Below are 26,431 nucleotides of genomic sequence, written 5' to 3' on the forward strand. Positions count from 1 at the left end.
AAATCAAACCCAGAGGGCACCTGCACCAGTACACACTGCACCAGCTCTTTGCTGCCATCCTACTTCCACTGTTAGGACACCAGCAAACAGTAAAACCAACTCCAGCTATGTGTTGGGATATGGTGGAAAGAAGAGACACATTGGCCTCACCACAAGGGACCACTGGGAGTTGAACCCAGGATCTTCTGCTTACAAGGCAGCTGCTTTAGCCAACTAAGCCATGGTGCTCTCATTCACAACAACCCTCAAACTGTTCTACTTTATGGTTCCAGAGAACATGTTCCCATTCCAAAGTGCAGCCGTTCACCGTTCCCCTCTAGCTCCTGCCGTGTCTTGAGGTCTGCGCAGCCTAAGACGTTAGATTGGCAGCTGGAACCCAAACCCTTTTTGGCAATTGTAGCCCCAGGCCCCAAAGGGACAGACCCAAGGCAGCCGCTTGGTCCTATGGCCTGGCCTGCAGCCAGGGGAGGGAGAAGAATCTCTCCTTTCAGCTGGAGTTGACTCAGCAGGCTAACTAGCTCAGTTGGTTAGAGCCTGGTGCTAATAATACCAAGGTCATGGGTTCAAGCCCCATGCTGAGTACAGAGATGTTTGGGGAGGGATAGCTCAGTGGTTTGAGCATTGGCCAGCTAAACCCAGGGTTATGAGTTCAATCCTTGCAGAGGCAGTTTCAGGCAAAAATTAATTGGGGATGGTACTTGGTCCTGCTGAGAAGTCAGGGGACTGGACTTGATGACCTTTCAAGGTCAGTTCTAGAAGATAGGCAATCTCCATTATTCTTTTTAAAAACAAAAAAAAAAGGAACCTAAGGGCCTTTGCTGATCCCCAGCCACAGGCCTCTGCTCTGCCAGCTGAGCTTTGGAAGGGGGCCTGGGGCAGGCTGCTTTGCTTTGCCCAGGTAGCCCTTGGATGAGTGTTGGGGCAGGCGAACCCAGCAACACAGGGGGCTCTAATGGGTGCTTCACCTGCAGAAGGACTCTTGAGTGAAACCAGGCAGAAATGCAGTGCCTTGCTGCCCTGGCAGGTGCTGCCCCTTCTCCTGCCTGGGCCTGGCCTCCCTCCCCTGCTCGGCACCTCGGCACCACAGAAAGCCCCTTGGCAGAGGCCTCAGGCCTGTCCCCTCTGAGGAGTTTGTGCCTTAGCCTCCTCTGCCCTTGGTCCTGGCTCTCCTAGCTGCCCCCTGAGCGCTGCTGGCCAAATGAGGCAGCAAGGCAGGAGACGGGGGAGGAGCAAGTCCCGCTGAGGCTGACAGCTCAGGCTCAAGCCTCCAGCCCCAGCACAAACCTTCAGCTGGGCCCGTGTGGCTCCCTCCTGCCCCCGCACACGCTCACAGGGGGAAACGTGCCCCATGGTCCATCCCTGCGCCAGGCCTGGGCGACGGGCTCAGCCCTCGAGCAGCCCACAGGGCCTGTGAGGGATGGACTGAGAGCAGGGCCCCACTGACACCCCCCGTCCTGCCCCACTGGCCTGCGTGCGGCACTGGCACGGGACAGGCAGGAACGGCAGCCGGGGAGAAAGCAGCTTGGACTGACGGGCGAGTCTCACTTGCTGACCAGACTCCCAGGCCCTGGGCTCTGGGGCCAGCCCCCATGTGATCAGAGCCCCCCGGCCACAATGCTACTCCAGGGGGCCTCGTTCCAGGGCCACCTAATCCCAGGGGCTGGGGGCCACCTAATCCCAGGGGCTGGGGGCTGGAGGCCTTTACCCTGGAGTCTCAGAGCTCCCGCAGTGGCGGCTGCCACTGGCCTGAATGGTGCTGGATGCTCCTGCTCCCCTAACAGCAGGCTGGCCCTGCGCAGGCTCTGTGCTCACTGGAGCCTCCTCCTGCCAGGTCCCCGGCCTGCTCCCTGCAAAGCCTCAGCCTGGCTCCTTTCCTGCCCTCTGCTTGCAGGGCCCCTGGAAATGGCTCTGGGCAGATCCCTGAGCCCCAGCATTGGGTGCAGCACTGCTGGGCCCCCGGAGCGTGGGCTGCAGCCAGGAAGGGGAATCTCCCGCAGGGCTGGTGGGATGTAGAAAGCTGCTCCCTGGGAACCTTTCCCATGGCAGCGCCCCCAGCCTGGCCAGTCCCTGCCCGGCCCGGCCCTCAGCCCGGCCCCCCCCCAGGGTGGGCAGCATTTGAGGGGGCAGGTAGGAGAGGCCCCCCTCCCCTTCACAGAAGAGCAGACCCCCCCAGGGTGGCAGTGGGGGTATCTGGCCCAGGGCTGCTCTCAGCAGAGGGGGCTGTGATCCCAGCCTGGGGCTAGGCAGGGAGAGCCACCCCAGAGAGGGTGGGGAGGGGGATCAAGTGGGGTGGGGGAAGATAAGAGAGGTGAAGGGGAACAGGGATGTGTGAGGTGGGGGCAGGAAGGGGAGGCAGGAGGTGCTGAAGGGAGGTTGGGGGGATCATGCCAGTCAGTGGGTGGCTGGGAGTAGGGGTGCAATGGAGGGAAACTTCGGGGGGTCACAGGAAGGGAAAGGGGGCAGGGGAGGTTGGGAGGAGACAGGGGGAGCAAGAGCAGCCTGGCTGGGGAAGGGGAGACACAGGGCAGGGCTTGTACAGGAGATGGGGAAAGATACAACGGCAACTCCCCCACCCCCGTGGGGTAGGAGGGGAGGGCAGAGGTGACTGGTGGTGGCACTTGAGGGCACCAACTTCTCTGCCCCAACAACATTTCTGAAGTTTATAACCAGGGTGTCCCAAATGCCCCCTGCCTCTGTGGGTGCCTCTTCCTGCGCCCCTCCCTCTGCAGGCTCCAGTCCTCCCGGGGGGGGAAAGCTGCCCCCCCCAGGACCCTGAGGGGAATTTCTTCTGTGAATTTTTAAGTGTAGATAACTGCAAACACTGATCTGTTAGGGACTGGTAATGGTTTATTTCCATATTTGCATATTTGTTATTTGCATAATGTATATGCAGATATGTAAATATGTTACCAGTCTGGCAAAAGCTTGTGAATGGGTTTGGCTGTCCATGGTATTAAAAAAAGATTAGCAATCACTGGCCTGATCCATGGGGGGTGGCTAAATGCAAGGCAGGGAAAACACTAGGGCTACGTCTACACTGGCCCGTTCTTCGGAAAGCGGGAATAGGGAAATCCATAGGGGGATTTAAATAAACAAGTCCGCCGCTTTTTTTCCGGCTTGGGGAAAAGCCGGAAAAAAGCATCTAGACTGGCCCGATCCTCTGGAATAAAGCAGTTTTCCGGAGGATCTCTTATTCCTACTTTGAAGGAAGAAGTTCATGGAACTTCTTCTTCTCAGCTTGGGAAAGGGATGACTAAGGTGCGATGGGACAGGGTTTTATGTAATGAAGACCGGGGTGCAGAAAACAATAAGAATTTTTATTCTCCTACTCAAGATCCTGGGTGACAGAATGAAACTGGTAAGTAACCAAATTAAAAGTGAATCAAAAGGGAACATTTTTGCGCCCAGTGGAACTCCTTGCCAGAAGATGTTGTGAAGGTGAAATCTACAAGAAGGTCCAAAAAAGAACTGGATAATTGAATGCAGGAAAGGTCAATCAATGGCATTTAACCAGGATGGACAGGGCAGGTGTCCCTAGCTGGTGTATTCTAGAAGCTGGGAATGGGTGACAGGAGGCATCACTTAATTGACTGTCCTGAGGATTCCCACTGGGCAATGAAATTGGCTGCTGTCGTGAGACAGGATCCTGGGCTAGTTGGGCAACTGGCATGGCCCAGTCTGGCTGTTCTGCTGTTCTGTTTGGTTTCAGTTCTTGTCCCCTCTGGACAATGGAAAATGGACCCGTGTCCTGAAGGGGAGAGAAAGTGGCCTGTGAGAGGCTAGTGCAGGTAAGGAAAGACCCCATGTGCAGGTGTCCCTAATGGTCTAGTGGTTAGGATTCAGCACTTTCACTGCTGACGCCTGGGTCCAATTCCCAGTCAGAGAAACCAGCCTCACTTTTCACTTGACATCTGCCTACTCATTCATCTTACCTCATTGTTACAGCAGCTGTGACCCAAGAGGTTCACTCAGGGCCCCTTTCCCACCTCTCCCTCACTGCCAAGACAGCACCTGCCATTTTCACAAGCCCTTCAGAAGGGGCAGAGCTGGGTGACTCAAACGGCCCCTCCGCTCTCCCATGTGGGCAGCCCTGCAGGAAGCTCTGTGGCACACACAGCACTAGCCCAGCGCAGTGTCAGGTCGGCACAAGATCCATTGGTTCAGTTTGGTTATTGAAGGCGACAACACAGAACTGGCTCCAGCCCCCACTCAGTAACCTGGGGAAATGACCCACCAGGCCTGGGCCACTTGGAGAGGCAACGATTCCCCACTGGCCAGGGCAGAGCCTCCCTCTGACACAGTCATGGAGCCTTCTCCCCCTGGTCCTGCCTCCCCCTTCACTCAGCTCTCACTGCTCGGTGCTGCCAGGGAGGGGCCTCACTGCGAGAGCCGCCTGGGCAGGTTCCTGCCACAGAGACACGTCCCAGAGCAGGACGGATGCTCAGACCGACACTGAGTGTTGCTCAGCGCTGGGGTGAGACAGGGAAGGAAAAAAGGGTCTAACGGTGCCATCAGCCTTTCAGAACAATCCCTGGCCCCACCACCACATCCCAGCTCTTCCCTCTGCCCTTGCTGGACTCTGCTGGGCACTGTCTGGACTCAGTCCTCCCCGGTGCCAGCCTAAGGGCTCTGGAGAAGACATGGCAGCTCCATGGGCAGAGTCCTGAGCCCCTGGCAGGGCAGGGCTCATTAAGCAGTTGGGGGGGGGGGGGCTGGGTTGCTGCACAGGTTAGGGCTGGCCTGGGCAATGACTTTTGATGGGGAACCACTCCCAGGGCTGCACTTTTCCATGCTATTAATGGAGGAGGAGGGGGTCTGGGATGCAGGTTGGTGCAGACAGGAGCTTGGGGCAGAGGACTGGGGTGCAGGAACAGTTGCAGGAGGTTGGGTTGTGACCTGGGGCAGAGGATTGGGGTGCAGGATCTGAGAGGGGTGAGGGTTCAGGATGGGGGCAGAGGGTTTGGTTTACATGGGGTACCAGTGGGTTGAGGGAAGGGAGGGGCTGGGGTGCCAGAGGCAGGCTCTGGATGGGAGACTTACCTGGCTCACTCCCGCCTCTCAGCCCAGCACATTTCTCAGGCAGCTACTTCCCTGCCCCCACACAGGCTCTCAACCTCCGTTAGCCAATAAGCTGAGGGGTTGTGAAAGGCCCTTGTGATGTCACTGCCACACCCACCCCTGCCCTCCAGGGCTAATGTCCTACCCCAGGCAGCCCCTTTGCATGGCTGAGCTGCTCCCAGGGGTGAAAGTGACACATTTCTTACAGGGACTGTTCTATTGGGCACCACCCCTTTGGCAGGGGAAGGCTCAAGGCAGGAAGTTGGGGGAGGGGTTGTGATAGGACAGTACCTGTAAGAAATTAAAGTGTGGAGTGGAGTGTGGGAGGCTCAAGGTAGGTACTTGGGGAGCTTCTCAGTGGGGTGTGGGGCTCAGGGCAGGGGTGAGGATGTGGGAGGATATGGGAATCAGGGTACAGGATTAGGGATGTGGGGGGGTGCTTGGGGCTGGGACTGTGTGTGTGTGTTGAGGGGATCAATGGGACTAGATTCCCAGCTCCCTCTGCTCTGGGCTCCCTAAGGCCCTTTAACACAGAAGGGCTTTCTCTGCAGTGTGCTGAGGAGAGGAACCCCTGAACCAGTGATGTCGCTTTGCCCAGGTTGGCAGGGACAGGAAGCAGACTGGGTGCCCAGTAACCCCAGACAGATGTGCACATCTGCATGTGAGCAGCAGCTGTTGTGGGGCTCTAGAAATCTCAAAATAAAAAAGGAGTCCTATAAAAAATGGAAACTAGGACAAATAACAAAGGATGAATATAGGCAAGCAACACGGGAATGCAGGGGCAAGATTAGAAAGGCAAAGGCACAAAATGAGATCAAACTAGCTACAGGCATAAAGGGAAACAAGAAGACCTTTTATAAATACATTAAAAGCAAGAGGAAGACCAAGGACAGGGTAGGCCCACTGCTTAGTGAGGAGGGAGAAGCAGTAACAGGAAACTTGGAAATGGCAGAGATGCACAATGACTTCTTTGTTTCGGTCTTCACCGAGAAGTCTGGAGGTGTGCCTAACGTAGTGAATAGAAGCAGAGAGAGGGTAAGTTTAGAAGATAGGATACACAAAGAACAAGTTAAAAATCACTTAGGAAATTTAGATGTCAGCAAGTCACCAGGTCCTGATGAAATGCATCCCAGGATACTCAAGGAGCTGATAGAGGAGGTATCTGAGCCTTTAGCTATGATTTTTGAAAAATCATGGCAGACAGGGGAGATTCCAGAAGACTGGAAAAGGGCAAATATTGTGCTCATCTATAAAAAGGGGAATAAGAACAACCCAGGAAACTACAGACAGGTCAGTTTCACATCTGTCCCAGGTAAGATAATGGAGCAGGTAATTAAGGAAATCATATGCAAACACTTGGAAGGTAATAAAGTGATAGGGAATAGCCAGCATGGGTTTGTGAAGAACAAGTCATGCCAAACTAATCTGATAGCTTTCTTTGATAGGATAACGAGCCTTGTGGATAAGGGAGAAGCGGTGGATGTCATATACCTAGACTTTAGTAAGGCATTTGATACGGTCTCGCATGATATTCTTATTGATAAACTAGGCAAATATAACTTAGATAGGGCCACGATAAGGTGGGTGCATAATTGGCTGGAAAACTGTAGTCAGAGAGTTGTTGTTAACGGTTCTAAATCCTGCTGGAAAGGGATAACAAGTGGAGTTCCTCAAGGGTCTGTTTTGGGACCCGTACTGTTCAATATCTTCATCAATGATGTAGATATTGGGATAGAGAGTACCCTTATTAAGTTTGCAGATGATACCAAACTGAGTGGGGTTGCGACTTCTTTGGAGGATAGGGACATAATTCAAAATGACCTTAGCAAGTTAGAGAAATGGTCAGAGGTAAACAGGATGAGTTTTAATAAAGAGAAATGCAAAGTGCTCCACTTAGGAAGGAACAATCAGTTCCATACATACAAGATGGGAAGCGACTGTCTAGGAAGGAGCATGGTGGAAAGGGATCTAGGGGTCATAGTGGACCACAAGTTGAATATGAGTCAACAGTGTGATGCTGTTTCAAAAAAAGCAAATATGATTCTAGGTTGTATCAACAGGTGTGTCGTAAGCAAAACTCGTGAAGTCATTCTGCCACTCTACTCTGCACTAGTTAGGCCTCAGCTGGAGTACTGTGTCCAGTTCTGGGCGCCACATTTCAAGAAAGATGTGGAGAAATTGGAAAGGGTACAGAGAAGAGCGACAAGAATGATTAAAGGTTTAGAGAACATGACCTATGAAGCCAGGCTTCATGAACTGGGCTTGTTTAGTTTGGAAAAAAAGAAGATTAAGGGGGGACATGATAGCGGTTTTCAAATATCTAAAAGGGTGTCACAAGGAGGAAGGAGAAAATTTGTTCCTCTTGGTTTCTGAGGACAGGACAAGGAGTAATGAGCTTAAAGTGCAGCAGGGGAGGTTTAGATTGGACATTAGGAAAAAATTCCTAACTGTCAGGGTGGTCAAACATTGGAATAAATTGTCAAGGGAAGTGGTGGAATCTCCCTCTCTGGAGATATTTAAGAACAGGTTAGATAGACATCTATCAGGGATGGTGTAGACAGAGCTTGGTCCTGCCTTGAGGGCGGGGGGCTGGACTCGATGACCTCTCGAGGTCCCTTCCAGTCCTATTATTCTATGATTCTATCTCCCCTGAGATCTAATTCCCCACGTGCCAGGCACCAGTCAAAGCCAGGGGTCCGGGGTCTCAAGCAGAACACTGCTGGGGGCGGATATGTGTCTATTTGAGGCAGGTTCCTCACTCCCACGTCCCAGACACATACTGTGGCACAAAGACCAATGGTCCCTGCACAAAGTGTGTCCCAGAGATAAGTGTTAGCCCCGGGAACAAGCATCGCCCTGCAGAAGAGACACCCCTGGTATGGAGCCAACAAGCCCAGGAGACACTCAGCTCAGGATCCCCAGGTGCACTGACACAGACTCTCTGGCACAGGAGAATCCCAAGCCTCAGTTCTGCCGGCCAGAGTTTTCTCCTCTTCTGTTTCTTGTCAGCTCCCTGCAAAACACCTCACAACGTTAGATGAGGGTGAGTGTGGATAAACCCAGCTGGGCTGTAGAGCGGCTCTTAGATGGGGAAAGAGAGGTGCTCCCGCCGCCTCCCTGAGCAACTCACACATGTAAGAAAACTGCCATTAGAGGCCTCTGTATAGGTGTCAGGATGGCCTAGTGGTCTAAGGTGCCAGACTCAAGGGCTTGTCTTTCCCTTAGTTGGGTGTTCTGCTCTCCAAATGGAGACGTGGGTTCAAATCCCATTCCTGACACATCATCTTTTCTTATATCATCTCTTTTATGTCTAGAGAGGTGACCTCATTTCCCCATTTCTCCTGACATTGTAGGAGCCCTTGCTCCTCCCACATGCTCATGAAAGCATTTCTTTTAGGCTGCATCTACACAGCAGCATTCCTTGGGCATAACGGCCATTACACGGCAATAACAATGGGAGCATCTACACAGCAATTCCATTATTCCGACGTCTGTAACGCACCATCCAGACCAGTGGTCTGAGGAGCCAGGAGGTTTCCAGGCTGCAGACAGCCAAGCCCACAGGCAAAGACAAAGCAAAGTGCCAGCCACTTCCTGCTCAGCCCAGCGGGGTCTCTGTGTGTGACCCCCAGACCTTTTGTTTGCCTTTCCCCAGGTGCAGGGGCCCAGATTCACCAACACTCACGGGCCCCACTGGAGGAGGCTGGTTTGCTGCTTCACCCCACGGCCCAGCAATGAGCCCCCAGACTCGCCCTGTGCTCGGGGAGCCAGGTTTGCTGTGTGAATTGTGTGGGGGCAGGTAACATCAGGCCTGGGCACTGGGATTATTTACCAGTTTCCCTGGGGGCCCTGCTGTTTTCACAGCACAAATATCTTTCCAATCACCCCTGAGTCTTCCCTTTCCCAAGCTGAGAAGAAGAAGTTCCCTGAACTCCTGGGAGCTGCTGTTCCAAAGAAGAGGCATTTCCCTTGGAAAAGATGGCCAAGGCCAATCCCCTACACAGAGCCCCAGAAAATACCAATGGACACTGGGCACTTGTAACGCTCCCTCTCGGGCAGTGCTACGGAATGGATCCAGCTGGCCATCGGGCTGACTAACCCATCAACAGACGAGTCCCTGTGAGACTTCTCAGCCCAAGTGCTGAGACTGTGGAGTCTCCCACTCCCAGCCCAGTGGCAGAGGGGCAGCGCCCTGAGGAGGCGGGTCCCGAGGCAGCAGAGAACTTTGAAGGGAACGGAGACGTAAGGTCAGAAGGAAGGAGAACAAGTCACCTCTTCCCAGGTGAGATGTGGTGGGAAACTCCCAGATCAGGTGCAAGCTGAGCTCCAATGGCTGGTTCCTGTCCTGGTGGCTCCTTGCAGGGCCTGGCTTGAGAAGCGCCAAGGAGCCGTGTGTGGCCAAGAGAAAGGGAGCAGAAGGAACGTGGATGAAGGACCAGGGTGGGGGAGCAGGAACAAGGGAGGGTGTCAAAGGAAGCTGGGGGTGCTGGGTGGGAAGAAAGTGAGGGGAACGGGGTGGCTGGGGTCTGGGCATGAGGCAAGCCATTATGTGGCTTTGTGTCCACTTGCACCAAAGGCGACAGCCACACTGCCCTAAAGGTGAACAGCACAGTAGTGACACTTCCAGGGTGAGCCCTCCACTGTGTGGCTGTGATCACCTGGTCCCAGGCAAGGCACCACTGAGAAGTCTCAGCCCCAGCCCTGCATCCTCCTATCTCAGCCTAACCTGCTGAGCTGTCTCCCACACGCTCCTGAAAGCCAGCGCACATGCCGCACATCCCTGCAACAGGCCCTGGCACTGCCTTGTGGGCACCAAGGGGAACCGCAATAAGAGCAGATCCGGTGTTTCTGCCTGGCTTTGAAGCAGGGACTTTTTGCGTGTTAGGCAAATGTGATAACCCCTACACCACAGAAACACACACAACAGTGTTTTCTGCTACTGCACTTAAGCTTGGGCAAATATTCTGTTGCTAACCCTTTGGCCCACAGAGATTGCTGCAGGGCAAATGAATTCTCTGATGTCAATTTTGTGCCCTCAGGAAGGGACCAAACTGAAGGAGGCCGGGCCCCCACCTGGGGACTCCAACCTAAACCCTGAGACCAAGGGGTTTACAAGCCAGAGAATCAACGTTTGCTGCATTTTGCCCTCCCCTAACCCTGGAGAACCTCAAAGGCAACTCTGCAGCCCCAGCAGCAGGGGGAGATGTGCATGTTAGAGCCTCTGCCCACTGAGCTGTAGCTTTCTGTGCCCAGGGAGCCAGACACCACCAGGGTGGGAAGGCAGGAGGGAAATGGAGCAGTCCTGGGGCAGAGCAGCTGGGGTGCTGCCGGGTTGGTCCAGTAGCACCCAGAGTGGCGCTGCAGGACCAACCGGCAGCGCCCCAGCTGCTCTACCACAGGCATCCGGAGAAAAGCCTGGTCTGCTGGGGGGGAGGGGGTGCACTAGCTGCGCCCCCCCCCCCCCCCAGCAGACCAGGGAGACACGGGCGGCGGGATGGAGACGCACCGCGGTCCCGCTGCCTGGGTCCTCCGCAGCTTTGCTCCCCGTCTCCCTGGTCTGCTGGGGGGAGCGGCGAGTCAGGGTATGTGGGGATCAGTCAGAGCCCTGTCGTGCCAGTGCCAGTCACAGCAGCCTCTGCACCCACTCCAGGCTTGTGGTTTCCTTCTTCCCAACACTCCTCCCCAATCAGCCTTTTCCTGAAGCAGCAGTTCCATGGGTGGCCAGGGGAGGCCTCTTCTGTGTCCTAGAAGGACCTAGGAAAATGTGAGCAAGGGTTACAAAAAGGCACCACTGAGACTTGAACCCAGGATCACCCATTTAGGAGACAGGTGCTTTAGCCAGCTAAGCCATGGTGCCCTCTTCCACAGTTTCTTAAAAATGGCTCTTTATGTTTCCAGACAACACTTTTGACTCCCAAAGTGCAGCCGTTCCCCATTTCCCTCCAGCCATCGAGCCCAGGTGGTGTCTGCCCCCCGCCCCCCGTGCACAGAGAGCTACAGCTCCGTGGGCAGGGGTCTTTGGCTTCCTTCTCCATGGGATGCTGTTGCAGGAAGGGCTGCTCAGCAGGGATGGGGTTCACCTGTGGAGGAAGGGAAGAGTATTTGGGTGCTGACTGGCTAACCTAGTGAGGAGGTTTAAACTAGGTTTGACGGGGGCAGGTACCCAAAGCCCACAGGTGAGTGAACAACATGGACACCTGGGAGATGGGCCAGAAATGGGAGAGAGCAGGGGCTGTAACTGCAGAGATAAAGGAGGGATAAGGGACCACTGGGAAGCAAAATCTAATCTGTGTCTTAGATGCTGGTACAGACACACAGGACTATGGGTGATAAGGAGGAAGAAGTTGGTATCACAGGGACTTGGTGGGATAATACACTTTATTGGTATATTGGCACAGACGGGTAGAGCTTGCTCGGGAAGGACTGGCAGGAAAAAGGGAGCAGGAGTTTCCTTAGATATGAAACATGTGAACACTTGACACAGGAGTGGACTTGTTGGGAGTCTGTGGGTGAGGTTAAAGGGGTAAAACCCCAGGGTGATGTCACAATAGGCATCTGTTCCAGACACCTCCCCAGGCAGAAGAGGTGCCTGAGGCTTTTTAAACAATTAACAAAATCATCCAAAGTGCAGCTGGTTTCACACACACTCAGCCTCACCCACAGCTGGGAGGCAGTTTGCAGGGAGCTGAAAAGAAACAGAAGAGGGGAAACTGGAGCCTGGCAGAACCAAGTCTTGGGATTCTTCTGTGTCCAGATGTGCTAAGCAGCTGGCAGCCAAGCTCCCAAGTGCTGGTCTATTCCTGCCCTCTCCAGGCAGGTGAATCCCCTCTGCTGGGTGTTACATGCTGGACATTGCCTGTCTGATTTTAGCCAAGAAACTGCTCCCTGTGAGGCAAACCTGACACCTCCTGCCCTGCGGAAACCAGACCCTTGCCTTATGGAAGAAGCCCCTGGAAGCACTTAGCCCCTGGCTGGCTCTGCCTGTGGAAAAAAGGAATCAGCAAACATCTATCACTGGAGAATGTGGGTATTGATCCCACTGCCTCTCGCATGCGAAGCGAGCGCTCTACCACTTGAGCTAATTCCCCTGTCTGTGAGTAGTTTTTCCTGCCCCCCCCCCCCCCATCTTGTTCCAGAGCTCACAACATCCCTTCTGATAAACCCTCATCAAAAACTCAGCAAATCTCCAGAGAAGTTACGGTTCCTTTACAAGACTCTGCACAGCTCAGTTCCAATCAGCCGGTCTTCTCTAGAGCCCGGAACATCAACTGCAGCAGCGTTGCTCTTACGCCCAGTGTAGACACGGCCTGAGAGTGTCACAAGCCAGCCCCAGACACATTCCTGGCTAGGACCAGTCACAGTCTGGGCTCAGTGAGGGTCCGTCCTACCTGAGACATGTGTGACACAAAAGCCTCCTGTTCCCTGCCCAGTTCCCAACACTGGCTTCAGACCCAGTAATATTTGGTGCCTTGGCTGCTGTCCCTGCTGTTAGGGAGCTGTCCCGCACCTGCAGTTCATCCGCCTCCCGGAGAGGCAGCAGCTCTGTGAGGGGGAGAAGCCGGGGAATTTCCCTACATGCGTAAAAACCATCACTGCTGGCCCGGCCTGGGCCAGTGCGCTGGCATCCCTCCTGTCTGGAGCATCTGCCAGGGAAAAACTAAAACCACATCAGGAGATAAGGGGTCAGGGTCCCCCCCAGCAGCAGCTATAGGAAATGGGGTACCTCTACTTCCCCACAGCAGGAAATACTGGACCAGGGGTCCATCCACCTCTCCCCAGGGGGAGCTATGGCACCAGGGGACCCTCCCCCCCCAGCAGGAGCCAATGGGTGCCATGGGGGCTCACACACAAACAGGGGCACACGCCCTCAATATCGGTGCCCAGGACAAAACTCGCTCCACTCCTGGAACAGGAACAGTGACTAGCAGTGAGGCCCCTCCCTGGCAGCACCATGTCAGATGGTTTCTTCTCGGCCTGGTACCTCCTGAATGCTGGGAGGAGCTGCCTGGGTCGAGGGGCTGCAGTTCCCTGGAGAGAGGGGCTGGCTATACCTACGCTGCAGACTTCTTGCTCAAGAACTGTTTTGTGCAAAAGGTCTTGCACAACAGTGTGTCCACACTCCCATGTGCTTTTGCACAAGAGAAGTGCTTTTCTGCAAGAGCGCCCATGGCAGTGTGGACGTTCTCCTGAGCAGGAAAGCTCTGATGGCCATTTTAGCCATAGGGCTTTCTTGAGCAAGAAACCCCTGTTGCCTGTCCACACTGCCTCCTTGTGGATGAGTTATTGGGCAAGGGGCCTTATTTCTCGTGGGGAGAGGAATAACTCTTGTGCAAGAAGCCCTGTTTTCTGATGCTGTACTATAAATTTACATGCGCAAGAACGTGCCTGCACTGTAGACGCTCTGCAAGTTTTTGCGCAAGAACATCTGCTCTTGCACAAAAAGCCTGCAGTGTAGATGTAGCCCTGGAATGTAGACACAGTCTGAGACAGACAAGAAAAGGAAGTGGCCAGAACCTCCCCCCGGCAGGCTGGTCCTCAACAGGATGAGCACGTCTACACAGCACCCTCACCTCGAAGTGAGCTGTGCAATGTGAGTGGGCTGCCCGGGACCCTAGGGGAAGGTCTGTGGGGAGTTTCCAAGGCAACAACAACTACAAAGTTTCATAATCTACACTCATGTGACTGTGATTTATTCCTCCACTAACAAGTGTCTCTGAAGGGATGAGAAATGCAGGGCCCAGGTGCAGGGAGCTGGGTCACATTCTCCTGCCTGAGTCTCAGTCCTGGCTGAAGCCTGGCTAAAGAGAGAAGAGGCCAATGCAAACAGCCCCATGGCAGCGGGGGAGTCAGTACGTGGGTGCGTGGAGCAGGGAGCTGGGGGCAGAGCTGGGCTCTAACTCACTAGGGGTGCGTCCCATAGCTCAGAATAAGCGATGCAATTGTGTAGCTTATTTCAAGTCAATTTTGAAATAGCTTATTTTGTAATTTGGCGCTGGCTACACAGCACTTAGTTGCAAATAAATGGCTGTTCTGAAATGCCCCTCGCTCCATGAGGTTTGCAGGGACGTCAGAATAGGGAACCCGTTATGGTTTGAAACAAGGGGATTGCTCTTAAGACGCATCAGTGTGATATGAGCACCACGTCCTAAACCTCCGAGCTAGACGGGCCACGGGTATCAGTCTCACAAGTGGCCCTTTCAGAAAGGAGCCTCAGTTCGCCACAGAGACCTTGTAGGATCTAGAACAGGGTGGGGTGGGGTGGGAGAGATGCTCACATGCAGGGGAGTTAGCTCAGATGGGAAACCCCTTGCTTTATATGCAAAAAGTAGTGGGATTGATGCCCATGTTCTCCTACTGCAGCTTTGTCTTGGTTCCTAGTTTTCACTGTTGGGTGCTCAGTGGCCCCTCCCTCTTCCTACCTGCCCTCCCAAAAGAGACAGACCTGGCTCCCCTTTCTTTTCCCACAGCAATTGCCATGCGGCAAAACAGAGAGTGGAGATATCAATCCTAGCAGTCCATCAGGCTGTGTGGTGCACTAGAAAGCACATTGGACTTCTTAGTTATACTGGTTAATGTGAGCCCAGCTAGACATTCAAAGGTTGTGGGTTCAAGTCCCACCAGAGTTGCCTTAGCTGCTTCCTCATTTCCAGGATGCTGCTTTTACAGACCAATCAATCCTTAGGCTGACACTGGGGTGGGCTGGCATTCACGCAATTCCTAGCAGACCCCATTAAGGGTGGAGGTAAGGGCTAGGAGTTGGGGGTCTGGTCTGGGGTTGTTCTGAGAGGCTGCAGGTGCTGATAGATCCTCCATGTCTCCTACCAGTGCTGTGCAACACGCAGGCTCAAAGCTTTGCTGGAAAAGAGCGCCAGTCTAGACGCGGATCTTTTGGAAAATAAAACCTTTTCTGAAAGATCCCTTATTCCTTATTTTAAGAGGAATAAGGCCCCAAAGGGACAGACCCAAAGCAGCCGCCTGGTCCTAAGGCCGGGCCTGCAGCCAGGGGGAGGAAGAAGAATCTCTTCTGTCAGCTAGAGTTTAATCAGCAACCTAAGGTCACTTGCCGAGCACCCGCTACAGGCCTCTGCTCTGCCAGCTGAGCTATGGAAGGTGCCTGGGGCAGGCTGCTTTGCCCAGGTGGGCCTTGGACGAGTGCCAGGGCAAGAGCCCCCCGAAGGGGACGGCCTCCCAGGGGAGGGGCAGGAGAACCCAGCAGAAGGACCCTTGAGTGATCCAGGCAGAAACGCCGCATCTCACTCCCTTCAGCTCCCCTTGCTGCCCTGGCAGGCGCTGCCCCTTCTCCCACCGACCTGGGCCTGGCCTCCCTCCCCCACCCGGCACCACAGAAAGCCCCTTGGCGCGAGCCTGGGCAAGCCAGAGGCCTCAGGCCTATCCCCTCTGAGGGGCTTGTGCCTCGGCCTCCTCTGCCCTTGGTGCCAGCTCTCCCGGCTGCCCCTGAGCGCTGCTGGCCAAAGGAGGCAGCAAGGCAGGAGAGGGGGGAGGAGCAAGTCCCGCTGAGGCCGACAGCTCAGGCTCAAGCCTCCAGCCCCAGCACAAAACACTTCAGCTGGGCCCGTGTGGCTCCCTCCTGCCCCCGCACACACTCACAGGGGGAAACGTGCCCCATGTTCCATCCCCGCGCCAGGCCTGGGCGACGGGCTCAGCCCTCTAGCAGCCCACAGGGCCTGTGAGGGATGGACTGAGAGCAGGGCCCCACTGACACCCCCCGTCCTGCCCCACTGGCCTGCGTGCGGCGCTGGCACGGGACAGGCAGGAATGGCAGCCAGGGAGAAAACAGCTTGGACTGACGGGCGAGTCTCACTTGCTGACCAGACTCCCAGGCCCTGGGCTCTGGGGACAGCCTGGGGGGGGGGCAGGGAGGAGAGAGTGTGTGATGAAATTCCAGGGGGGGCATGAGGGTTTTTACAAATCAAAAAGCAGGGGGGGAGTGATGCCGAAAAGTTTGGGAACCACTGCATGGTGACAACAAGTGAGATTTGAACTCACAACCTCAGCATGTCTCCTACAAGTACTGTTTTATAAGTACTGTGCACTGACCCATTGCACCACTGGAGCAGACATTTGAAGTGCTTCTTCAAAGATTGAAAAAGTCAAGAAGCACAAAGTGGAATTGAAGTTTCTGCTGAGCCCTTGTTCTTTCTTTTCACAGGCAGAGCCGGGGGACTCCGCACATCCAGAGACCCCTCCCTCTTCCTCTCTGGTCTCTGAAATAACCCACCCTAGTGGGGCACAAAGCTGCTGGAGGCCAGAGCACGAGAGATGAGTTGCACGTGGGTTAGTGCTCCCTTTGCACATGAGGTGTAGCAGGATTCACTCCCATCTTCCCCCACCTGCTCGCTGGTGCTGAGGGGCCGGCCCCTTTCCTGCTGCCCCAACTCTTATTCCCACAATGCACTTTGTGCAGGGACCGTTGGTCTTTGTTGCAAGGCATGTGACTGGGAGCCAGGACCCTTCCCAAAGTATACAACTCCCCCGCCCCCCCATTCTGCTCACATTCTCTGGCTGCCTCCAGCATGGGCTGAGCTCAGGGGTCAGATGGGCGACCTGCCCTGACGCTGTGATGGCATCAGGCACCTGAGCACAAGTCTGCTCACAAAGCTCTAATGGGCCTCAGACAAGCAAAACCACCTTAGTGGACCTCAGGACAAGGAAGCCAAAAAGCCTGGAGCACAAGGACCTCCCAGCAACTGCCCCAGCCCGTCCCACTGAGATTTAAACTCAGATTGGAGAATTCAGAGTCATTAGTGCTGCCCCTTACACCTGGGACCTAGACAGAAGGCCTGAGGTAGACACCTGGGACACTCAGTTCTCAGTCTGGCCTCTGCTCTCCTGGCTTCCCTCCAGCTGCTTCATCTCTCAGGACTCTCTGGCTACGTCTACACGGCACGTTTATTTTGGAATAAGCTATTCTGGAACAGTTATTTCAAAATAGCACGTCTACACTGCAGGGAAACCTCAAAATGAGTCTGAGGAGGCTTCCCTAATGTAGATGTGTTACCTTGATTTAGAGCCCCAGGAGGAATAACTTAGAATGGCCCTGAGAAGGGGATGTTTTGAAATAGCAGAAGTGGAGCATGTACACGCGCCTCATTTTGAAATAGCTATTTCAGAATAGTTATTTTTCTGCGTACAGTGAGGTCTACAGAAGTTGGAATTAGCCGTCCGTTATTTCAGAGTTACTTCAAAATAACGGAATTGCTGTCTAGACTCTTGCCTTGTTATTTTGGAATAATGGCCATTGTTTCAAAATAACTTTTCTGTGTGGACAGAACCTCTGTCCTGCCCCAGTTCTGATGCTTTCTGGACAAACTCCATGTTAGGACCAGTCACAATCTGGGGTCAGTAATGGTCCGTCCCACCTGAGATGTGTGTTCTACAAAAGCCTCCTGTTCCCCACCCACTTCTCAATACTGGCTGCAGACACTTTTTTTTATATGGGGGTGTAGCTCAGTGGCAGAGTGTTTGACTGCAGGTCACATGGTCCTTGGTTCAAATCCAAGTGCCCCCTGCAAGAGTGTCTATTTAATAGAGACATTTCCTTTGTATGAACTCTTTGAATGAATACAAACCTGTAGGCTACATTTACATGGCAAGGTTTTTGCTCAATGTTCTTGCACAAAAATGTGCAGAGCACAGCACGAGTGTTCTTGCATAAGTACATTTGCACTACAGCGTTGGAAAACAGTGCTTCTTCCAGAAGAGTTATTCCTCTCCCCATGAGGAATAAGCCCTCTTGCACAAGAGCTCTTCCACAAGAGGGCAGTGTAGACAGGCAACATGAATTTCTTGTGCAATAAACCCGTGTGGCTAAAATGCCCATCAGAGTTTTCTTGCACAAGAGAGCAACCACACTGCCATGGACGCTCTTGCACAAAAGCACGTCTCTTGTGCAAAGCACTTGGCAGTGTGGACGTGCTCTTCTGGAAGACCTTTTGCACAAGAACGCTTACGCAAAACAGTTCTTACACAAGAAGGCTGCAGTGTAGACGTAGACGTCGTGTTATGATGGTGTTTAGGTCAGTAACTGGGGCCACTAAATGGTGCTTGTGACCTGTAACCTAGGGATCCATGATGGATCCCCTCAGGCACCAGCCACTCAGAGACTGGTCAGAACTGGATTTTTCTGCCAACTGGCACGAGGATTCCTGAAAATAAGCGGCGGAACAGCTCTGCACAAGAGGGTTTTTTTGTGCAAGAAGGAGCAGTGTAGACAGCTTCTTCTTGCACAAAAGTCTCTGCTGCAAAAATGATGGCTCATTAGGTATGCAAATGAGGGCATGCCCTTCTTTAACTCACATTCTCAGACTACAAGCAATTCACTATCAGCTTTCACCAGGGTTTTAGAAAGAAAAAGTCTAGTCCTGGAGTCCAGCTTTAGTAGAAGCAGAGAGAACAAAATGCAATTTTCATCTTCTGAGGAGAAGGGAAGAGGATTTTCTTCTCCACATCAGCCTAGGGAGGAGAAAAAATAACCCTCCGCCCGCTGATTGTCCCCTGTCAGCTTCTGTAGCTTCACCTCTTCCACAGCAGCTCCAGCTTTGAGCTACAAATATCAAGGGGCTGATGAGGAAATGAGGAGCTGGCAGCTCGGGTTAGTCACTTCCCTGAGAACAAGAGGTGGAGTGTTCACAAGGTGCATTCCCCTCCCCTGCAGAGCAGGGTGTTAGAAAGAGCTAGGAACAGAACAGTCAGCCAAGTGCCATGTATGCCAGAGTGTGTTTCTGTGGTGTAGTGGTTATCAAAGTTATGTAACAGATGAAAGATCCCTGTTTCAAAGCCAGGTAGAAACACAAGGCCTTCTCTTATTGCTACTTCCCTGGGTGCCCAGGTAAACGGAGCTGCTGCTGACCAGCCTGTGCCCGGGATGAGCCCAACTACCATGTGACAGAGGTGGGTGACGTCAGCTGAGAATGCCCCTGAGTGCCAGCCTGGGGAAGGGAGATGAAACAGGCCAGGCAGCTGCTGTGTGATTTGCTCAGTGTTCACAGGCCAAATGTCGGAAAAGCCTCTTCCAAAAAAAGCAGAAGAAAAAGCTGCACAAATTGGGTTTCGAAATTTGCGTAGGTTTTTCCAGAAGAAGTGCGGTGTAGACATAGCCTGAGTGTTGCTCAGCACTAGTAGAAGACAGGGAGGGACAAAATGGTCTAACGGCAATTGCAGACTTTCAGAACAACCCCCAACCCCAAGAACCAACCCTTCCCTCCACCCACACTAGGGTCTGCGGGGAAGTGTCTGGACTCAAACCCACCCCACTGTCAGCCTAAGAATTGCCTGGTCTGTAAAAGGTGCCCAGGAAATGAGGAAGCAGCTAAAGTGACTCTTGCAGGACTTGAACCCACAACCTTTGAATGTCTAGCTAGGCTTACATTAGCCATGGGCACTTAAAGTCTAACATGCTTTCCACTGCACCACAGAGCCTGAGGGACTGCTGGGCTTGATATCCCCACTCTCTGCTTTGCAGCATGGCAATTGCTGGGGGAAAAGAAAGGGGAGCCAAGTCTGTCTCTTTTGGGAAAGCAGGTAAGAAGATGGAGGGGGATCACTGAGCCCCCACCATGGAAAGTAAGGGCTAAGAATTGAACTACAGATAGAGAATGTGGACATTGATCCCACTGCCTCTTGCATGCTAAGCAAGTGCTTTACCACTTGAGCTAACTCCCCTGCCTGAAAGAAGTATATCTGCCTCACCCACCTTGGTCCAGAGCCCACAACCTCCCTGTGGCTGCCCAAGGCTCCTTTCTGGAAAGGCCACTTGTGAGCCTGACACCCGTGGGCCGGCTAGCTCGGAGGTTTAGGACGTGGTGCTCATATCACACAGACGCGTCTTAATAGCAAGCCCCTTATTTCAAACCATAATGGGCTCGCTATTCAGACATCCCTGAAAACCTCATAGCACGAGGAGTGAGGGGCGTTTTGGAATAGCAATTTATTTGGAAATAAGTGCTGTGTAGCCAGTGCCAAATTACAAAATAAGCTATTTCAAAATTGACTCAAAATAAGCTGTACAATTGCATCGCTTATTCTGAGCTATGGGACACATCCCTAGTGAGTTAGGGCCCAGCTCTGCCCCCAGCTCCCTGCCCCACCCACCAATGCGCTGAGTCTCTCACTGCCATGTGGCTGTTTGCATTGGCTCTTCTCTCTGGATCCAGGTTTAAGCCATGACAGGGGCTGGGTTTGGGGGGGTCTGAGTGTGGGAGGGGGAGCATGTGTTCTTTTGGCTCAGCTTTTCACTTTCTTCTGTAAACCCAGGCGCTCCTGTTTATATGGCGGGTGCTTTAGGCACCTAAGCCATGTTGCCTGCCATAAGGGCCCCTTTAATACAGTGTCTGTTATTTCGAAATAGCGCTATTTTGAAATCGTGCCATAACGCAAATATGCAAATGAAGCACAGGATATTTAAATCCCAACTTCATTTACTATTTTGAATGTCTTCATTTGCATCCCTCTCTCAAAAGACGGTGCACATATAGACGTACCCGAACTGCCTTGTGGGCACCAAGGGGAGCTGCAAGAGGAGAAGACCCTGTGTTTCTGCCTGGTTGCGAACCAGGAACTTTCCATGTGTTAAGCTAAGCCATGGCGCCCACCCACAAACTTGCTTTAAAACTCTTCTGCTTTATGGTCCCAGACAACACCTTTGACTCCCAAAGTGCAGCCATTCCCCATTTCCCTCGAGCCTTCCAGCCCTGGTGGGGTCTGGCCCCCTGGGCACAGAAAGCTCCATAGGCCGGGGGCGTTGGCTTCCTTGCCCATGGGATGCTGTTGCAGGAAGGGCTGCTCAGCAGGGACGGGGTTCACCTGTGGAGGAAGGAAAGAGTATTTGGATGCAGACTGGCTAACCTAGTGAGGACACTTTACAGTAGGTTTGATGGGGGCAGGTGCCCAAAGCCCACAGGTAAGTGAACAACATGGACACCTGGGAGATGGGGCAGAAATGGGAGAGAGCAGGGGCTGTAACAGAAGAGATAAAGGAGGGATGAGGGACCACAGGGAAGCAAAATCTAATCTGTGTCTTAGATGCTGGTATAGACACACAGGAATGATGGGTAATAAGCAGGAAGAAGTTGGTATCACAGGGACTTGGTGGGATAATACACGACTGGAATATTGGTACAGAAGGAAAGGTAAGCAGGGAAAAAGGGAGGAGGAGTTTCCTTAGATATGAAACATGCGAACACTTGGCCTGAGGTGGAGATGGACACAGGAGACAGACTTGTCGTCAAGCCCTGGGTGAGGTTAAAGGGGTAAAACCCCAGGTTGATGTCACACTAGGCGTCTATTACAGACACCTCCCCAGGCAGAAGAGGTGCCTGAGGCTTTTTAAACAGGCTCCCAAGTGCTGGTCTGTTCCTGCCCTCCCCAGGCAGGAGAATCCCCGCCGCTGGGTGTTACAGGCTGGACTTTGCCTGCCTGACTTTTAGCTAGGGAACTGCTCCCTGTGAGGCAAATGGGACACCCCCTGCACTGCAGAAACCAGCCCATTGCCTTATGGAAGAGGGAAGGAGCCCCTGGAAGCACTTAGCCCCTGGCTGGCTCTGCCTGTGAAAAGAAGGAAGCTGGAGGCATTTATCACTGGAGAATGTTGGCATCAATCCCACTGCCTCTCACATGCGAAGCGAGCACTCTGCCACTTGAGCTAATTCCCCTGTCTGTAGAGAGTTTTCCTGTCCCACCCACCTTGTTCCAGAGCCCACAACGTCCCTTCTGATAAACCCTCATATAAAATTCGGCAAATATACAGAGAAGTTGCGGTTCCCTTTACAAGACTCTGCACAGCTCAGTTCCAATCAGCTGGTCTTCCCTAGAGCCCGGAACATCGACCACGGCAGTGTCGCTTTTACACCCAGTGTAGACACGGCCTTAGAGTGACACAAACCAGCCCCGGGCACATTCCTGGCTAAGACCAGTCACAGTCTGGGCTCAGTGAGGGTCCGTCCTACCTGAGACGTGTGTGACACAAAAGCCTCCTGTTCCCTGCCCAGTTCCCAACACTGGCTGCAGACCCAGCAATATTTGGTGCCTTGGCTGCTGTCCCTGCTGGCAGGGAGCTGTCCCGCACCTGCAGTTCATCCGCCTCCCGGAGAGGCAGCAGCTCTGTGAGGGTGAGAAGCTGGGGCATTTCCCTGTATGCGTAAAAACCATCACTGCCGGCCAAGGCTGGGCCAGTGCGCTGGCATCCCTTGTGTCTGGAGCATCTGCCAGGGAAAAACTGAAACCGCATCAGGAGATAAGGGGTCAGGGTCCCCCCGGCAGGAGCTATAGGGAATGGGCTACCTCCACTTCTCCACAGCAGGAAATACTGGACCGGGGGTCCCTCCACCTCTCCCCAGGAGGAGCTATGGCACCAGGGGACCCTCCACCCCCCAGCAGGAGCCAATGGGCACCATGGGGGCTCACACACAAACAGGTGCACATGCTCTCAATAATGGTGCCCAGGGCAAAACTCGCTCCGCTCCTGGAACAGGAACAGGAACAGTCACTAGCAGTGAGGCTCCTCCCTGGCAGCACCATGTCAGACGGTTTCTTCTCAGCCTGGTGCCTGCTGAATGCTGGGAGGAGCTGCCAGGTCCGAGGGGCTACAGTTCCCTGGAGAGAGGGGCTGGGGCCGGTGGCTGCAGGAAAACCCTTCTGCTGTGTCTGCGGCTAAGCCGCACAAAGGAAGATACAAGATCACTGGGGGGGGGGGGGGGAGTCTTTGCCCGATGAACGTGCCTGAGGAAAGATGCTGGAAGCGCAACAGAGACATAAAAGGGGACAAGGGACAGTTTGAGTCACACACACGGCAGGGGGCACAGCTCAGCAAGGGACCTTATCCACTCACAGAGCTTCACAGCTTCTCCACCCGCCAAATCTCACCAGGCAAACTGCCCCATGGGCTTCACCCGCACCATGCTCACGGCCTGGGGACTGTCTGTCAGTTTGCCAAACCAAATAGCAAACACTCCAGCATTTGCTAGGGAGGGGTCTGATCAGTTTTTGTAGAGAAAGAGAGAGACAGCCACCATGGCTGATCCAACTGTCTCAGAGAGCCAAGGAAGGCAAATTGTTTGTCAATGAGAGAGAACTGTCACCCCAAGTGGGACTTGAGCCCACAATCCCTGGCCTAGGAAGCCAGTGCCTTGTCCATTAGGCCACCAGCACACACAGAAAACACTGCTAGGGACAGAAATTCACCCTTCTAAATGGCCCCTCTTCAACTTTTAGATCCTTATTAAGCCCCTTTGAAGAAGCCAGATACACAGGAAGGGCTGATCACACCCCTCTGAAAATCAGCTTTCCATGGGTATCAGTAGCTGGCTCCGAGTCCTGGGCCTTGACGTCTCGTCTCTCTGTCTGAGGGCCTAAACACCAATTGCACCCTCTCCACTGTGGAATATCAGAACTAATTTGGATTCCATTAGGAGTCTAGTTGTCAGCTGTGGAGTTAACTTCACTGTGGGTCAGTGGTGCACTAGCATTGAGGCTCATCTGTTATGAGCTGAAGAGCTGAAATCACTGTATGTTGTGGGGAGCCCGGCGCTATACTATGGAAGAGCTGAAATCACTGTTGCTGAGGGGAGCCTGGCGCTAAGCTACCAGCAGAGCAGCTTGCAGGGGACAACCAGCAAGCGCAGGCGGACAGTAGAGCCGTTTGCTGGGACCACCGGTGGGTGCAGGCAGACGGCAGAGCAGCTGGTGGGGACGACCTGCGGCTGGTAGGAGCCGCAGCAGACAGCCAGTGGAGCAGCAGCAGGAGCAACCAGGACTGAGATGGCTGACGGAGCTGGACAGTTCATGGGGCAGCTGAGGTGGCTCACAGGACGACAGGTGGAGTGCGGCAGAGTGACTCACATTGACGGCGGCGGCAGAACACTACGGAGAGGCGGAGCCATCGGCGGACCACGTAAGGCGTATCGATCCCTGCCCCTCTGGGTTGGGATGGTAAAACCCTGCCGGGTGAACTTTTGAACCCTGGGGCGGCACTGACCCCAGGGCAGATACTTTTGGGTTGCTGGACTTAAGAGACTCTTGGGGTGTTGGACTTTTGGGACTTTGGGAGGATTTGTGGCTGGGGGGAGGGCCTTTGCTCATGTTTGGTCTGTAAATCCGAGTTGTGGTGTTTTCCCAATTTAATGCTGATGTCGGTTACCTCATGTTATTAAAGGTTTGCTGCTATACTGAGGCTCTGTGCTTGCAAGAGGGGAAGAATTGCCTCTTTGAGGCACCCAGAGGTGTGTGTGACATTTCCCAGGTCACTGGGTGGGGGCTTGAGCCGGTGTTGTGAGGAGACCCCAAGATACTGAACACGGCCCTTTACTTGGCCTGGCAGAAGGGTTACATGAGGCTTCCCCTTGAGGACAGAAGGGATTGAGGGTCCCATGTGGGAGTGTTTCTGTGGAGATTTCCCCTTTCCCCAGGCTGCAGTGGGAGGGGGCTGGGGCAGGCAGGGGTACAGGAGGGGCTAGCACTGAACTTCTGGGAGAAGCAAGAGAGAGGGCTATTAACACCCTATGAGGATGGGATTTGAACCCATGTGTGCAGAGCACAATAAACTAGCAGTTCATCCCCTTAACCACCTCAACTGAGCTGTAAAAAATTGTTTCAATCCACCTGAAGTCAGCACTTCAGGGAACCTTTGTGCCACTCGCTGGCTGGCCAGGGACACCCAGAGCGGGAAGGTTTTGGCTTTTCACAATGTTCCCTGGGCAGCTGTACAAAGCTCAGTGCTGGTAACAAACCCAGACACCCCCTGGCTACATCTACCCTGCAGACTTCTTGCTCAAGAACTGTTTTGTGCAAAAGGTCTTGCACAACAGTGTGTCCACACTCCCATGTGCTTTTGCACAAGAGAAGTGCTTTTCTGCAAGAGCGCCCATGGCAGTGTGGACGTTCTCCTGCGCAGGAAAGCTCTGTTGGCCCTTTTAGCCATAGGGCTTTCTTGAGCAAGAAACCCCTGTTGGCTCTCCACACTGCCTCCTTGTGGATGAGTTATTGCGCAAGAGGGCTTATTCCTCATAGGGAGAGGAATAACTCTTGTGCAAGAAGCCCTGTTTTCTGATGCTGTACTATAAATGTACATGTGCAAGGGGCTTGCTCTTAAGATGCATCTGTGTGATATGAGCACCACGTTCTAAACCTCCAAGCTAGCCGGCCCACAGGTGTCAGTCCCACAAGTGGCTCTTTCAGAAAGGAGCCTCAGGCCACCACAGAGACGTCATGGGGTCTGCAACGAGGTGGGTGGGGCAGGAGAGGTATTAATAGGCCAGGGAATTAGCTCAAGGCAGAGACCCCTTGCTTTGTGTGTAAAAGGCAGTGTGATCAATGCCCACATTCTCCAACTGCAGTTTGTTCCTAGTTTTCACTGTTGGGGGCTCAGTGGCCCTCTTCCTACCTCCTCTCCAAAAAGAGACAGACCTGGATCCCCTTTCTTTTCCCCCAGCAGTTGCCATGCTGCAAATCAGAGACTGGAGATATCAACCCCAGCAGTCTATCAGGCTCTGTGGTGCAATGGAAAGCACATTGGATTTTTAAGGTGTAATGGTTAATGTGAGCCCAGCTAGACATTCAAAGGTTGTGGGTTCAAGTCCCACCAGAGTCACTTTAGCTGCTTCCTTATTTCCAGGATGCAGCTTTTACAGACCAGTCAATCCTTAGGCTGACACAGGGGTGGGCTGGCATCCAGGCAATTCCCAGCAGACCCCAGTAAGGGTGGAGGAAAGGGCTAGTACTGGGGGGTTGGGACGGGGGTTGTTCTGAAAGGCTGCAGGTGCCGATAGACCCTTTTGTCCCTCCATGTCTCCTACCAGTGCTGTGCAACACGCAAGCTATGTCTACACTACACTGTTCTTCTGGAAAAAGCTATGCAAATTGTGAACTCCAATTTGCATAGCTTTTTCTGCTTCTTTTTTTGGAAAAGGCTTTTCTGACATTTGGCCTGTCTACACTGGGCCAAATTTGGGGAAAAAAAACCTTTTTTGCAACATCCCTTCTTCTTCATAAAATGAAGTTCACAGAGATGCCAAAAAAGCATGTCTGCTCTTCTGAAAAATTTTGTGGAAGAGCAGATGTGTTCTCCGGACTAAAGCGTTGTCTCTGTAGTGTAGACAGAGCCCTGATGTAGCATCTTATTTTAAGTTTAGGGTTTGGCGTAGACAGAGGGTGGACATATGGTAACCAATTTGAGCTACAGAAGTTGTCATTTTGATCTTATTTTGAAAAACACTTTGCTGTTTACACAGCACCACATTTTGAAATAACCTGCTATTCTGAAATGTCCCTTACGCCTCATGGAATGAGGTTTACAGGGATGTTGGACTAGCGAGCCCATTGTATTTCAAAATAATGGGACTCTGTTAACATGCAGGATGGA

The 26,431-nt window shown here is 53.3% G+C and overlaps 1 protein-coding gene and 5 non-coding genes across 7 annotated transcripts in view; 3 read left to right on the forward strand and 3 right to left on the reverse strand.

The window, feature by feature from the left end:
* LOC142821626 (zinc finger protein RFP-like) overlaps nt 1-26,431 on the reverse strand; it is a 394,289-nt gene that overhangs the window by 222,930 nt on the left and 144,928 nt on the right. The gene's annotated exons all lie outside the window — the stretch shown is intronic.
* Nucleotides 8,228-8,336, forward strand: TRNAL-CAA (transfer RNA leucine (anticodon CAA)). The gene is made up of 2 exons: nt 8,228-8,265; nt 8,298-8,336. It is a non-coding gene; the product is annotated as a tRNA-Leu (tRNA).
* On the reverse strand, nt 10,842-10,915 carry TRNAR-CCU (transfer RNA arginine (anticodon CCU)). Its single transcript has one exon. It is a non-coding gene; the product is annotated as a tRNA-Arg (tRNA).
* Nucleotides 12,074-12,146, reverse strand: TRNAA-CGC (transfer RNA alanine (anticodon CGC)). Its single transcript has one exon. It is a non-coding gene; the product is annotated as a tRNA-Ala (tRNA).
* Nucleotides 17,516-17,587, forward strand: TRNAC-GCA (transfer RNA cysteine (anticodon GCA)). The gene has a single exon. It is a non-coding gene; the product is annotated as a tRNA-Cys (tRNA).
* On the forward strand, nt 25,556-25,660 carry TRNAK-UUU (transfer RNA lysine (anticodon UUU)). Its single transcript has 2 exons — nt 25,556-25,592; nt 25,625-25,660. It is a non-coding gene; the product is annotated as a tRNA-Lys (tRNA).

Source organism: Pelodiscus sinensis, chromosome 31, assembly GCF_049634645.1.
Source record: "Pelodiscus sinensis isolate JC-2024 chromosome 31, ASM4963464v1, whole genome shotgun sequence".
In the NCBI taxonomy this organism is placed as follows: domain Eukaryota; kingdom Metazoa; phylum Chordata; order Testudines; family Trionychidae; genus Pelodiscus; species Pelodiscus sinensis.